Here is a 16,831-nt window from a genome sequence, read left to right as displayed (position 1 = left end):
TGTTTTAATGTTCCCAGAAGAAAATCAGCGGTTCATCCAACAAAGTGTCTGAGAGTTGCTTTATTTGATAATTTACTTTGTTGATAAATAATCAACGCCACAGTGATAAATAAACATGATTCTTGCACATAAACACCAACCTATCAATCCATCCGTCTCAATATTTTCATCAGTTGGTTCAGCTAATCTGAAGGTATGACGAACTCCAACACTATTACATGCCAGTTTTCCAAAAACTGAATTCAGGACTTCAAACATACAATGTTTGCTCTGCCTGAATCCGTTTTATACCGAAGATCCGTCCGTATTTTGACAGACTCCAAAAACACTTCTGCTTGCTTATCAAGGTTTCCAGACAAAACACAGAGAATCATCTCAGATGTCATTTTCACAGCTCTTTACATATGCACACAAAATACTAATCCACACAAAGTGTCCAACATTACTCAAAGGTACCTTCAAAAAATGCAGTTATCAGAGGCCCAGCGTGGAGTACAGTCAGAGAACACCCTGCCTTCTGTTCCTTATCTCTGCACTCTTTGGTGCGGGTGAGTGTTTGTTGGAGGGAGATGGGGAGGGAGATGAGTGGAGCTGCAGAGGTTATGTATGGGCACTGGAGCCTCTCGTGACTGGACATTGTCAAGTGGGGTCACCCGCAGGGCCGACCTGCGGGCTCACCAGGAATGCAGTTGTCTTATCAGTTGTAAAGGAGCTCGAGACGCTCTGAAAGAAAAGCAAATGTCTCTGTAGGAAGACACAGATGGGTCCTGCAGGATATTTTTCTTCTTCGCTCCGGTTGGCAGATTTAAAGCTGCGGTGCAGATACCCAGTGACTCTGGCTGTCATGGAGGCTGTGATTTAAGACATGTTTCCCCCTTTATTTTTTTATCCCTTTACCTCCCTTTCTACTAATATTTTGATAGATTTATATAACAGACAGATAACGGTGATTGTTCATTTACCAAGACAGTAGCCACAGAAGCTTAAGCTCTCATTCTGCTGTTCCTCTGACGACATAAAACTTAATTCACATTTGTAATTGAGTTTGAAAGACAAAAATCTAATATGTTTGTTCCTTAACTAATCATAATTGAAAATAAAAGCATATTTAATTGCTGTGTTTACATATAGTGTAAACACGCTCATAAGAAAACATTACTAACAGCTGTGGAAAACATTAGCAGCTTAGATTTAGTTGTTCTCTCATGTTATTTCATGAATTAACAGAATTGTCAATCAAGCCCACGACTTTAAGTGTGTGCCGCAATCAAATAATTTTTGTAAACCTGATGAATTAAGTGAATATAAGAAGATTTAAGCACATTTTAATCTTTAAAAGTGTACTCTAAATTTGCAATTTGTAAGAAATAAACACAGTTGGGATTAAAGGATGTAGTTTATTGTACTTTTATGTTTATGCAGTTTTGATAAAAAGATGCATTAAAATACAATCAGTTGCATTCCTAGTCTTCCATTTTTTTATTTACTTAAACCTTTACCTTCACAACTAATCTCAATAACTGAACCTCAAAAACAGAAATTAGATCAATAATATTTATTCATTTATTTATTTTATTTTATTTTTAATTTGATAGGGGCGATGCAATTTAACATAGTTCTAATACAGAGTATGGGACTGATGTATTACACATAGAGTTTAAGGCTATTGCCAATTTTCAGCTCTTGTCCCTTGTTGGGCTTTTACATGTAGACCTAAAATGTTATTAAAAATATACAGTTTAAAACATCATACAACCACAATACACTGTAAACATGGAAGACACAAAAAAAATCATAAACCACAATCCACCATTCACTACAATACACAGCTCATATACCACAATGCAAACATCACAACATATCTACAATACATCTACTACAGAAGACTACTACAGTACCACTATACACATAGGCTACTACAGTGCATATACTAAAGTACACATACCACAATACACTTACACTCATACCACTTAAAAGGTTGAAATAGAGCCAGTTAATCCCCAGAGACCCCAATGTTAAAATCCCCAACTTTATAGCAGAAATAAACATTTTGTTTTGGTCTCTTTAGCTAATTTCCCTCTTCATGACAACTGTACGGGGGTGAATTTTTATGTTACTTGCCTGTTTACATTTTATTAAGGCTTACAGTTACACATAATTAAGGGCGTGCCACTTGAAGTGACATGTGAGTGCTGTCCATTGACATTCTGCTACCACGGCAACAACATTGGTTAGGTTACATAACAATGGCGTAATCCTAGATTCACAGAGTAAATGTGTAGCTTAGCTGTAAGATAGCTGTTGCAATTTCAGTGTGTTTTCAATTCACGAAATGTAACTGTAACATTTTGGTTGCCTAAGTCTTATTCAGTGTTTGGTTGTACTAAAAGACCCCTAACAGAGTCGGATGTCCAGTTTTTCCGGTAAGAACATTTTGTTGTCATGGTTTTACGCCTGTTTCTTTTGTTTTGTTTTGTTTTATTTCCTTGCAAAAATTAGCATTAGCATCATAACAGTTTGCCAGAGCTTTAAATGCACCACGCTAACCAAGGCAGCGGATATTGTTAGGGTTATCACCACCTTTTTGTCTAAATATGGTAATTTCTAGCAACAAATATCCAAGATGGCAACTGCCAAAATGCAAACAGGAGTCCACAAACCAATGGTGACATCACAATGACTAGATCCATTATTTCTGTCTGCCAATAGTGTCTTTGGCTTCTCAGTCATATACACCCCCACTGTTGCCAACTCCTCGGTAAGAAAAGTAGCTATTGGCTGTCCTAAAAGTCGCTAGAAGTCGCTAAATGACGTCATCGCCTAATTTGCATAATTGTCCATATGCATGTATTTGTAACTGCCCATTGGTTCAACAGCCCGTTGGTTCGACATCCCATTGTTCTGACCATATTAAACCCATTGTTCCAAAGTCCGTTCCAAAATCATCATGATGCCCTGTGGTTAAGGTCTGGTTAGGTTTAGGCACAAAAACCATTTGGTTAGGGTCAGGAAAAGATCATGGTGTGGGTTAAAATGAAAAAGAAAGTGATAAACACATAAGCCGTGAGCCTGCTCCACCTCAAGCCTTTCCCAGCTGACCCAGAGCCGGTCGTGGCGCACCATACGCCCGCCGCGAGCCGTTAAGCACCGCGGACAGTCAGACTAATGGGATGTCGAACCAATGGGCTGTCGGACCAATGACATGGACCCGTCAGGGTCAGCCAGCGGCGGTTCCACGCATGCGCGATTCACTTGCAGTCTGGACGTGGAGGGGTTAACATCTCCTGCTCTGACTGCTGCTGGGAGGGAGGACTGGGCCGCCTCTGAGTGCTGTGGGGCGAGGGAGGAGCCCACGGTAGCATCTGCTGCTCGTTGAGAAGAATAGAAACGATACGTGCTCTCATGACAGAGTCTCCAGAAGTCTCCAGTAACATCAGAAAAAGTCACTAGATTTGTCGCTAGTTGCTTTTTTGATAAAGAGTCGCTAGAGGGGTCTGAAAAGTCGCTAAATATAGCGACAAAGTCGCTAAGTTGGCAACACTGTCCACCCCTCGTTCCTCCGCAGCGTCAGCCTCTTTCCCAAATATTGTCACGTCTAGCTCCAGAGAACAAAATGGCGCTGGCCATGATGCTGAATTTCGAGGCTTCAAAATGGGAGTCTGACAAGCTGATGGGTGATGTCACAGTAGCTACATACATTATTTTTTACAGCCTGTGGTTTTTGCATATTACAGAAAAACTAACTAACTCACTGGTTATATCTGGTAATTATCAGAATGCATATATATCCCTCATGCCATAAACATAATTTTAGGCCTTTTCTTTCACCAATGTGCCCTAAATGCAAGACAGAAATTTGCATTTACACTCATTGTTTTTGGTGATGCTGTAAGCTGCAAAGGAACTATCAACTACCAATGTGCTATCTGATATAGAAAAAATATTGGGTTTGGAACTGAAGCAGGACCCAGTGTCCCTCATCCTGGGCCTCCCAAGCAGATATAGAACATCAGAAATCAAGAGATTGTATTCTTGCTTGTGCTGCAAGGAAAAACATCTTATTGCAGTGGATTAATGTCAAAGTACCAACTGTTGAAGGCTGGCAGAGAGGGCTGTTTGATGTAGCACCATTAAAATACCTCACATACATATTACACTCGAAAATAGACCAGTTCTATAAAGTTTGGGAACTCTGCCTGAACTACATAGAGCCCGGTGTCTCTGCCATCATGTTACAGGGATGTTCTTGACTGTACTTGCTGCACATTATCACAGTGACCTCTGGTATTGCTCATATTAATCTGAGCTGGGTTTATTTGCTTCTATTGTTTAGTCTTTGCACCTTTTCTCTCTCTCTTGTGGTTTTGTTGATGTATCCACCTTTTACTTGTTGTAAAAGTTTGAAAAACTATATAAATATATTGTCAAAACGATCTGATAAACACAAAAATACATTAATGTTGTTTTTATGATTATATCATGCAGTGCAGACACCAGACAGCAGCTGGGACAGTGAGTCATCCACAAAGCATTGCTTGGAAAGAGGTCGACACAGTTGATTCTGAGCTCGGGGCTACAAAGAGTTTTTTTTCTATTTTTATGAAAAAAATAAGCAGGATTTTCTATCAGATGCGAAGCTGCCATACTCAGACTGCCTCTTTCTCCTGGGCCATTTCTCATCCCATAATCCCTTGCTCTGTCTCCTCCTTGGCAAGCCTAGCCAATCAAAGACCTTAAAGGGGTGAGTGATAGGAGGTGGGATCAACCAATTACCGTGGCGATGACTGAAACCCTTCCTACAAACAGCCGAGTCACTAAGTCGCTGACTTGTTGCTCAGCGGGAAGCAAGCGCTGGTGGATTAGCGCTGCAGCAAACGGGCACAAGGGCCAACACGGCCGGGGGCTGTGACCCCACGAGAGGGGGGAGCAGTGCCGCCATGTGAACCTCATAAAAAAGAGACTATTGGGAGGTGAAGGAGCCCCCCCGCCCACTCATACTGAGCTGACCAGCAGCTTTGCGTTGTAAGGACTGGCGCAGTGATGCCGAAGGGTGGTCATGACCTCGTCTCCATGGCACTGAGAAGTTGACAAACCAAAAGTAAATCCTGCAGCTCACAGAGAGCAGACTTATATATAGACTCAATCTGGTCTCTTCCTTAAAGTCATCATCACTGGAATAAAGCGGGGCATGTGTGGTCATATAGTGAAGTCTACTACAAACAAATTTGTTTTTCTATGGCACCAGTACCTGCTGCGCCCACACCAGACCGCCCTGATGTGGGGCTGTCACAGGAACAGGGCCGGGGCGGCTTTGATTGTGTAGCAACAAAAAGAGGTCGTCCCTTCCGCATGCCGACTAGCATGTTTTAATTGGACTGGAATAATTGGATTAGTCACACTGTGACAGAGCGGAGAAAGTAAGAATGGTGCACTAATGAAATGTAAAAGAGAAATAATTAAAGAACTTGAGCTTGAAGTGGGCCTCAGTGTGGGTTAGGTATCAAATGGAATCCAAGTGTTATGTAACTGTTGCTGTTACTGTTGTCAGACCGAGCCTTAGGTACAAGAAGGTGGATGCTGAGGGTGGTTCACCAGCCCCTATTGACAATGGGTCAACAAATAAATAAATAAATAAATAAATAGTTACCAATTCTACCATAGCTAATGGGCTATCCGAAGAGTTGTGTTAAATTTTGAGCAGCAGTTGTTGAGTTGCATGTCAGAAAATATCTGAAATAAAAAGAGGTGTAAAGTGTGCACATTTCACTAATTCTTCCAATCTGATGTGACACATTAGGTCAAAGTGCAAGGGTTAGGGTTTGCTAAATTTGGGGAGAGATTTGCGGTGGCGGGACCTAATTAATAGCACAGACAGAACAGGCTGAGAAAGACCAGAAATTTGCCAGGACAGTTTTGAAGCTGCTTTTTAGATCCATAAAACTTCCAATGCACATTCTCACTCCCTACTCGTCAAATGCAAGTGGCCCTACACGTTAAACTAGGGTGCTGTCAGACCTAGAGTTGTCTTGCTTTGGTCTGAATCAGGGACAGATTTTATTACAAAGTTGCATAATCACCTAGAGTTGGTTTGTGTTCTCACGGCATCATTTACAAGCGGACCAGATCAAATGCCTTGTGCGAGAAAGCTGTTCTTGACTGGTCAGAATTTCCAAAATGTTACACTCACTTCCTACAAAAGTACACTCGCAAGATAAATGTGACACTTTCTAATGTCACAATGGAGGGACAGCTACGCAGGTTGATTTTAGCGCTGCTCATCATGGACTATATTGCTGTCATTGTTCATTTTAGTCAAACCATACAGTTTGAAAACGAGGCGCGGCTCCAACTAGAAAACAATGTTTTGATGCATTGGATGTGCTGAATGTGCATATTAAGGCAGTACAGGAGGAGGTGCACATTAATAATCCTCCAGGACTGTAACATGCTCATGTTTAACCCAAACAATGTGTCATGTGACTGCAGTTGGTTCAGATCCAGATCGGAACACGTTCTCACCACAAACGAACCGCACCAGAGTTCATTTGTAACCGGACTGAGACCACCTCTTCAAGAAGGTCTTGGTCTGGTTGTTTTGGTGCACACCTGAGTATGATTGCTGTGTTCACACCTGCCCAAACAAACTGCACTTAGGGGGCAAACGGACTTGAGTTTGATTGAACTGAACCAAACAGGGCAGGTTTGAAAGCACCCTCAGATGCTCTAGGTACCCCACCAGTGTCAGCTTTAGACACTCAGGGACAGTGGGTCAGTTTATACTCATGGCATGCATTGTGTCTTTTCAAAATAAACTTCCCAAACAAAAGCTATTTTGCTAAAACCGCACTACTATTTAAAACACTGCCTGGGCAAGGGCACGTGTTTGAGCCCTGCTTATGCATTTAAATAATGAGGATTTAGTGAGACTGCATGTGTTTGGGAAGTACTGAGCATACGACTGGATAAATGAGACTCGGATTATACTGCCTGAGTTGTGTGAGAGTTTGTAAACAGATGTTTTGATATAGTTCTGCTGTTGTAAAACAGGCCCCTTTTTACTCAAATTAATCAAGAATTTTCCCTGTCTTTGCTTTCTTTGTTTACGGTGTAGACATGCAGGAACAAATTCAAGGTAACATGGTGAGTAACTGATATACAAACGGTTATTTTGTGGGTGAAGTATTTCTTAAAGTGTAGATCATTCTCCATCATTTAAAATCTTCAGAGTAAGAATAATTCTTTCCATAAAAAACTATCATTTTGGAATGATTTTCACACAAATGATTGAATATGCGTCAGACAGCCACAGTCAGATCCATCACCTCAACATTTGGTTTGAGAGAGTCTGAAGACCTGTTCTGATGATGAGTAGACTTGATGAAAAGTTTCTCCTCAGCTCCTCTGCCAGGAAACAACACACATTCATACCACTGTCAGTGCGTATAAATGATCATGACTTTCATCTGTTTTCTGCCATCGCCACAAACACACAGGCCAATACCTCCTGAGGAGAAAGAAACTGGTGTTTTTATCCTCACTCGGATTAATATTTTACTTTGTCGTTTAAGCGTTTTATGTGAGGTGAAGTCTACAGCAGATGCTAAGTCATAATCATAAGGTTTAAATTATACTGTCGATATAAACACACATCATTTTTATGCGACTGCATTATGTATACACTGCACATAACGTGTCATGTCATTCTCAGCACGCAGACAACAAATTACACCAGACAACATACCTATCAGCATCACTCCAAACAAATTGCCACCTAGCTGACCTCCGGAGACAGAACATGTAAACACATGGAGAGATGTATATATTACACATGCAGACACACATTTTCCTTCAGTCTAATGACCATTACAGAGATAAATTAGAGTCCTTATATTCATGCACCGTATGTGTGCTTTATATATTAACGGTTAACATGCAAAGAAATTGACAGTTTAAGCCTTCAAAACCTGCATCAGTGCTTCCACACATTTTTACCATTACTTTTTCAAGTTAGTACCTGCTAACTTTAGTTGCTCAGACATTCCCTCTGCTAACAAGCTGCATATGCTAGTAGACCAGACCAACACATATGAGTGTTTACATGCCCCTTTTTAGGGGATAGAAAACCAAAGATTTGTTTGGATTATAATTCTATAAGTTTGTGCATTTGGTTCTTGTTAAACAAACATTCCTTTTTCCAACATGTCTAATAATTGTTTCACAGCATTGCCTAAACCTGAGTGTACACAATCCCTGAATAAATTAAGGTGAATCGCTATGATGTCCCTTCAGGATTCATCAATGACCTGACACACTGGCCAGATACTGTCGGAACATACTCTCATAGATGGTTTATTTCACGTGATACTAGTGACATTTCAGTGGTCACACAGTGTAGCACTAGATTTCGGCTAGGTAATACCAGAAATATATTCATCACAATGTTAGACATGTTTTGAGATTTTTGGGAACGTTTTTTAAACAATAGCCAAAATTGTCTATTCAAAACTTTTCCAAAACATTCTGTGAATTCTAGGGCTCCTCCAGACTGAGAATTTTCATAGTCAACCAATAGTTGTCATTTAGGGTCATCAGTCGACTAGTCGCCCGCATGTTTACGATATGAATTTACTATTTAAATTGAATATTTTGGGCGGAGCAACACAATTTTTATTTACTTTTTTTTAATTTTATATACTTTATTAATCCCCGAGGGGAAATTCACTTTTTTTTCACGCTGTTGTCAATTACACACAGGTCCAAACACACACACATGCACAAACAGGACCTATACATGCACCGCTTTGAGCGGTGGGGGGGTTCGGTGCCTTGCTCAAGGGCACCTCGGCAGTGCTCAGGAGGTGAACTGGCACCTCTCCAGCTACCAGTCCACGCTCCATATTTTGGTGAACAGGCGTAATATATCCATATTACTTGAACAGGCGACCCTCCGGTTCCCAACCCAGGTCCCAATGGACTGAGCTACTGCCGCCGTTTGAGTTGAAGGTGTGAGAAAGAATAGTATCAGTAACATTGTTAACACTGTGCTACATACAAAACCGTACTAATAAACCTTCATTAATATAGGCCTATATTTTATCTACAAGTGCTCGACATGTAATTAACTAGTCTGTGGAATAACTGCAGGTACCATCCCTGGAAATTAACCTGACTCCTGTCTGACTGCTGAGCGTGGCCTCTTCCTGTGTCTGTCCTTTCAAATTAAATTCCCACATGGTCCAGTCATATAGGTTTTGATTTAGTTTGACAAGGCACAGCTCCTAATAGAGTTTCACATTTTTTTTCTGCCACTAAGCAACCAATGAATTCTTGCCAGCTAATGACCCTTCTGGTCGACTGACGTTTGGTCGACTGTTAGGGGGCAGCCCTAATTAATTCCAAACCACTTCCAGGCCTTTTTCTAATTTCACAACTTTACCATGAATTTCATGAACACACTTATGCTTCTTAGGAGAGTGTGAGGAGAGATTTATTTTATGAATACATTTTACCTCTCGCAAATACTTTTTAATGCCTATTCTTGTGTTGTAATCATTGGAAAAACATTATCAGATTGTAATATGACAATGTCCCCAGAAGGACGAAACAACAACCAACATTTGCATTCATTGTGCTTTTGTCTAACTGAAAGCTAACAGGGTGTGTTGTAACATCACAGTAACACATTGTATTATGTGTCAATGGTCAGCAGGGAAAGTGTTCCCATACTTTTCTCTGCCCCATACTGATGTGTTTAAGCTATAAAAAAAGATGGAAAGCATCCCATTGGTTATAATCCATATTCATGAGTGATTTTTGCATATTCACATGACTTTCCCACATGTTTAACTGCAGGTTAATGGTCTGGGAAAGTGTAGAAAGTGTGCTCTCTTTCAAAATGATTGATAGCACAAAAGTTGAAGGTCTTGGCTGGCACTTTAACAGACTGGATTCTCTTGTACTTTAGAAAAACTGAATCCTAAACTGCTGGTTTTTCAAAAAGCTGTTATTTTCTGATCTCCCTAAAAAGCCTCAGTGAAAATGTGTTATGCAGGGCAATGATGATGTGCATGAAGTCCGGATTTAAATGTGTATTATTTGGTCCAAAAGTGGCCCATAATTTGGAGGTGTGTTGGCACTGTGGGACCATCGCGTCCTGCTGAGCCAGAAACCTGAGCGATGAGCTGCAGGAGCGCCAAGGCTCTTCTCCTCACAGAGGCGCAGAGGCAAGCAGGGCCTCATCTGTGACTGAGTGGGTGCTAGAACGCCAAGCAGAGAAGTGCCGGGTCACGGTAAAGGTTAACAAAATCAAGGCAGGGAATTTACGAGCGTCCGTGCTTCACAAGCGATGTCGCCAGCAGCGAGGGGAGGTGGGGAGTGTAAAAGACAAGGGTGGATCAGAGGATTATAGAGTGTGTGCGACCATGTGTGCGGACGGATGTGTGTTTGTGTGGATTTGGTGGTGGGATCCTCGCCTACTTTGCAAGCAACACATTGTGACAGAATGATGAGGGTCCTTTACTGTGTGTGTGTTCACTTCACACACTGTTGGGCCAGTTGCGCTCTGTAAACCGAGTAAAAGCAGCTGGACCTGAGACAGCGAGTGCATTATTAGTCTGCAGGCGCCATCATCTGTCAATCATTTCATTTTTGTCTTTTACAGCACATCCATGCGTACATAAACTAAATGTTTTCCTCATTGTAAACATGTCATGTCTGGGATAATTACAGTTACAGCCTGACCTTGAAAACAACAGAATCTACTGCACAGTGTTAAGGAGCTACTTCATACTTAACAGCAGCAACAGAGACTGCAAACTGTCCTATAAATTGTACAGGCAGCGATGGTTCCAACTGTGAACTGATGAATAACTTCCTACATTCTGGTGTAAACATTTCCTTTTCAGAAAAGAAGCAAAACTCAAGTTGCTGCAGCCATGGAAAAAACTTGTTAATCAAGCTTATGTGTTAATGTTATTAAACTGACAGTTCAAGTATATTTAGTGGAGTTCCAGTCAAAGCCTGTGACAAACGTTCAAAAATGTTTCACATAAAAAAAGCATTTTCAAATTCCTGAAAAACACGAAAGATGAGTGCAATTACTGTGTACTATCTGCATACAAGATATACGTACTAGATTTTTTTTAATAAGCCTGACTTAAAATAAGTCTGGTGCTCTTGAGCTATTTCTTCATAGAGTTATTCATTAGTGGTTTGTTAGTGTTAAAATTTCAGGGTGGCCCAAAGATTAAAGGAGGTGTTCATGAATCAAAAAATACCCAAATTGATGTGCAACCAGGGACCTTTGTTGGATGATTTTTCCATAGACTTTATAAAATAATGGACGTAGCCATCATGATGTCACCCATTGGTTTGTGGACTTTCAATGGCATTTTGGCAAACGCCATGTTGGACTTCCGGACCAAAAATGACCTTATTTGGACAAAAAGGTAAACCAGGTCTATTTCCAAAGTTGTTGAAATACAACGCTAGGGCAGTGACTTCTGGCGTCAGACACCAATGAAGAAGGCTGTCCCTTCACGTCAGCATGATACACAGCCGGTTGCTGTTCAAGTTTAACAACATCAGGCAGTGTCAGGGGGAAATTTACGGCAGCAGAAGTCCGAGTAGGGTGGGTCCAACAACCACCAACTTTTACCCAGGAGGCCAGTTTTAGCTTCCTGTAACATTATAAAGATAAATCCTGTTTTTTTTCCTAAACACAACCATGTGCGAGTGTTGGCAAAACATAACCAAGTGCTTTTAGCTGCTGAAGGAAAAAACTTCAATTTGCGGTGTACCAATGTAGTGCTTTTATTTTGAAAAATGACTATATGTAATCCACGCAGGGTACCTTTCACATCGTATCTGGATGTGAAAGGTACCCTGGGAGTCCATGACCAAACCTCGATATGCGAGGAGGTCGGAGTGAGAATGTGTTGAAAAGGGGGAGATAACCCCAACACCATCTGCTAGCTTGGTTAGCATGGTGCATTTACAGCTATGGCTAACTGTTATTAATGCTAATGCTAATTTCCACTAGCAAAAAATGAGCTTAAAACCATGAAAACAAAATGTACCGAACATCTGACTCTATAGAAGGTTTTTTTGTACAACCAAACACTGAATATGACTTTTTTCCGCAACCAGAGTGCTAGAGTTAACTTTCATGAGCTGAAGACACACTGAAATAGTGACAGTTAGCTTACAGCTAAGCTACGCTTGCACTCTGGGAATCTAGGATTACACTGTGGTTATGTAACCTAACCAACATTGTTGCCGTGGTAGCAAATTGTCAACAGATGGCACTCAACTGTTACTCAAAGTGTCCATGCTCTTAATTATGCAAAATTTTAAGCCTTAATAACTTTTATATTGGTGAGTTATATAAAGATTCACCACCCGCACCATTTTTGTACCAGGCTGGAAACATTTTTAATTCTGCTGTAAAGTTGGTCATTAACATAAATATCTATGGGTACTAACTTATTGCTGGAGCCAGCCTCAAGTGGCCATTTGAGGAACTGCAGTTTTTTGCACTTCCGTGTTGGCTTGATTTTTCAGCCCAGGAAGTTGCTGCTTGGATTTTTCCTATTTATCCCAACAGTTTACTGTCGTCTGTCAACTGCTGACTCTCCAATTAAGACATAAAATGCCCCCACACCCTGATTCAAGAGATTCCAGTTTAATACATGCACTTGATCCTAAAAGAGCAGTTACACATTATTATGCAGGTCTTTTTTTGGGAAAACACATTCTTGAGGGTTCCTTGTTGAACATTCAAAAGAGTTTATGTTTCTGGAAGAAGTCAACTAATACCAAAAATATCAGTAACATTACCAAGGAGATAGATGTATGTTGCCATAAGAGATGCTACCAGAAAATTGCTTCTCAAAACAAATCAAGAAGAGCAATGCACATCACATTTTTAAGTATACGAACATGTTCTGTCTGATTAGCCCATTGCTCTCCATTATGTGTGAGCTTGAGAACCATTGTGACCTGGTCAGGTACAGTAGCTATTTACTGTGTAACAGTATAATAGGCTCTTTGTGAAAGTTGCCTTCCCTGCAGATGAACATGTCAACCTTCATCTTAACTTTGAGTCACCCAAACTTTGATTGTTCTACATTAGTTGAACCTCTTTGGTTACATTAAATCCTCTCACATCACAATTACACTTGATGGATCTCTTCATATCAAACACTTTCAGACACGGTCATTACTCAACTAAAAAAACACTCCAAATTTGAAGATACTGACATGCAATAATGTGAGAAACACTTCCACACATCACCAACACACACACACTCACACTGTACAGATAAGATGCCTTGCTTTTGTTTCGTGGCTGTCTATAAGTGGAGTAGGGGCCCCAGATTTTTGGAGACAACCTAGCGATAGGACACTTCATCACGGTGGTTTGTGGAACGTTCTCAGCTCTCTTCCCCACTGATAGCTCCAGTTTGTCTGGAAGAGGTTATGCTTTGTGATAGTCTGGCAGAATCATGGATTTGTCTCCTCGGACCAGTTGGAACCCGTACAGTGTATCAGATTCTAGCAGCATGTGGTTTCAATTTGATCTCTCACAAAACTGCTGTCATTTCTCTTGATCAATGTCAAACGGTACTAATGCTATTATTCTATGCATTATCAAAGTAACAACAGATGATATAAGTGGTTGACTTCCAACCAAGTGCTGTGCTGCGGGTTGGATGTGGATGGTTAATGCCGCATCACATTCTGGCTCCCTGACTGGTTCCTTGCTGGCATCCTTTTGTCCTCACCACATGTGAAGACATTCATCATTTTCGCATATAATAACAGAGAGCATTGAATTTCCCCTTTCTTATTTTTACAAAGCTACTCCTGAGCTTAGTGCACAGTAGGCATCAGTCTGCCCGTCCATCTCGCCGACTGCGGCGCTGATGGCTGGTCTAATTCAAGCAATATTTTGAGTTTCCAAAAAGCTGTGGGGGAGAGTCTGCGGCTGATGGCTCCACCCTGGGCTGAGCACCATCCATCTCTCCCCCTTCCCGCCGCCCGCTGCCCCTCTGCCGAGCGCCGCCCCACTTGAGATCCATTCGGGGAGCATATTTGCCAGATGACAGCGCGCTCTGTGTACCATCCATTATGGCTGAGGCAGATACATTGTCATCAGGAGCCTCTCACGCTGGCATAAATCCATGGTCAACAGTAAGTCTAGGTCAAGTGATTTATACACAAGGGCACGTCCGTACATACACTCGCCCCTCTCTTCTACAGACATATACATAAAGGCATGCTCAAACACACATCTGCCATGCAACTGCCCCAGGCAAACTATGGAAACCTGTTACTGTACTCACAAGGGCTGTAATGGGAGTCTTGTTTAAAGTACAGAGGAATCTGGTCAAAGTCTGGCGGAGGTCACTTTTTGAGGAAATGCAGAGCCCGAGGGAGTGAGTGCTAGCAGTTCTCCTCCCTACTCCTCTTTGCAGAGTAGGAGGAGGTGGTACAGTGTGAATCGCACAGACACACTCACGCATTTAACACATGCATGCATGCAGCGTGGAAGCAGGGGACTGTGCACGGACAGGCGGAAGATGAAGTGCTAAGCGCGTTGACTGTACTTGACCGTAATCTCTGGATGAGAATTGAGAAGATGCAGTGTGTGTCCCGGAGGCTCACTTGTAACATGTCTGTAGAGCCCCTGGTAATACTCGCGCATTACAATATTCCAGAGAGGGACATCTCACTTGAGTCAATTGGTTTGTTCTCAAGGCCGCAGCAGTGTTAAATGAACACACACCGCCACCGCTTGAAGAATTGATGCAACATCCAGTCAATAAAAGGGTGTTCCTGTGTCATAATTCACATGTGAATCTTATCACCTAAAATAACAGCAGAGAATGTGAGCGCTGTAGCCTAACTGCAGATTTAAGGGGTTTCTAAAATAGCTAAATAACGTCATTTCCATTATACCAAACAGACAAGTGGTATGGCAGGAGTATTGGCGCTCTGTCAAAGTCACATCACGGCGGGGAGATGGACTGATCCTTTCTGATATTGTCTACTGTCTGCTCTTTGAAAAATTCAACTGACAGTTGCTTGTCTTAGCCATAGTCGTCACGTCCCCCTCCTGTTGTACATCGTCAGACTTCAACAATATTGACTTCTGTTGAAGAGATTAGCTGTCAAGCTTTTATTTTGTTAAGGGATCAAGGTCCTTCATGTTCTTACCTAAATATAACTTCACTCCGTTGCACGTTTGAAATTGCTGGTGCAGGTGGTATTTCATTTATGAGAGCGCTTGAGACCCAGAATGCCTCGGCTTGACCGCCGGGCTTTGGAGGGATTATCTGATGAATTCGTGTTTTACAGCAGCTGTTAGTGAGAAGTCACCAGGGGTCTAAAAGTGGATGCGAAAGCCCTCGACACAATTGTGCCGTGTGGTCACTTTCATTTTTTCACTTCACGTCTGTAAAGTTGCCATTATGCCATATATTTAAAACTTTGCATCGCCTGCTTGATATAACCAAACACGTTGGAGGTTTTGATTTAAATGGAATGGAAAAATAAATGTGATGCCAGCACTGCGCTGTGTGATAGGGGTCATATCAGACTACAGCCAAAATTAAACGTCCTTAACCCTGTCTCCGAGAGCATCAAGTTAATCTTGTGCATGTCTGCGTTGATAAGGATCTCCTACAAGACAACTATGCAGCACCTCTTAGGTCATTGGAGATTTTGATTTATGAGGCAGGAGGGTCCAGGATTGACAACCTGCTAATGCCCACTAGGATGCTTGTATTGCCATCGCCATTCACAAGAGGCCAGCAGACCAAGACTAAATGAGACCGGGCTGGAAATGTCACCTGCATGCACAACCTTTTACACCCCAGAGTCCTTCTCAGAACTGTAAACTCTATCTTACACGCCTCTGACCACTACCATTGATGGCTTATGGCAGAATCCCACTCGCGATACCAGCCTTCCCCCACTTCACTGTAAATCAAACTGCTATCTAAAGCAGCAGGACTCAGCCTTACAGCGCTGGACGGCGACATATGGGAAATCCCCAGCGCTGCAATATACCAGTGGAGATCCAACAAGACCATAAAGGTCACAGGCCACACTTGGCAATCCGCGTTTGGATTTTCGTTACATGGTGTGCAAGCAAAGAGGAAGACGAGCACCAGGCACCCTTCAGCAAGAAAAGCCTTGTTGACAGAGTTTAAATAATTGAAAGCCAATCAGCTCTGTAAATGAATGTTGGGTTTAACAAAGAATAAACTCAAGTATATCAGAAATCCTGCTTCTGGTCATGCCTCTGAAATCGCTTAACCTGTGAATGAAGTGTGTTCAGAGCCCTTAATCCAAGATGAATCAAAGTGATAACTGGTCTATACTACAGGAAAATAAAAGCTTATTGGCTCATTGGTATTAGGTGTGTCTTATATAGAGATTTAAGCATCATATTCAGAGATTCACATTGTAAAATATATTGGCAAATGCGGAGATATTCAAACTGCTCTCTGCTGCATCTCCTGTCTCTTGTGTTGGAGCATCAAGGCATCCCTGGTTTTTGGTTTAATGTGAAGTTTATGCTGATGGATACCACTGTGTCTGACTGACTTCAAGGCATTTTTGTGTCTTGAATCACTGGCTTTGTGCTCTGCTTTGGCTCACCAACAAGCTGATGTATCTCCAGACTACTGGATCTGTCAAATTATCTGTCATCATTGTCAAAGAAGTGTTACTTTTGAATTCCTGTTTTTCACTTCAGATCACAGGCTATGGAGTAGGGCTGCACAATTAATGATATATTAGTCGTGACGACAATTTTGGCTTC

General features: G+C 41.7%; 1 long non-coding RNA gene across 1 annotated transcript in view; it reads right to left on the bottom strand.

Annotated features, from left to right (window-relative positions):
- The window catches only part of LOC144463897 (uncharacterized), a 50,523-nt gene extending 36,065 nt beyond the window's left edge, over positions 1-14,458 (bottom strand). Inside the window, exon 1 of the long non-coding RNA XR_013491888.1 lies at positions 14,346-14,458. This is a non-coding gene — a long non-coding RNA (uncharacterized LOC144463897). The remainder of the gene's footprint in view (positions 1-14,345) is intronic.
- Between the last annotated feature and the right edge of the window lie 2,373 nt (positions 14,459-16,831).

The sequence above is a fragment of the Epinephelus lanceolatus genome, chromosome 7 (genome assembly GCF_041903045.1).
Source record: "Epinephelus lanceolatus isolate andai-2023 chromosome 7, ASM4190304v1, whole genome shotgun sequence".
NCBI lineage: Eukaryota > Metazoa > Chordata > Actinopteri > Perciformes > Serranidae > Epinephelus > Epinephelus lanceolatus.
This window is presented reverse-complemented; position numbering and strand designations above follow the sequence as displayed.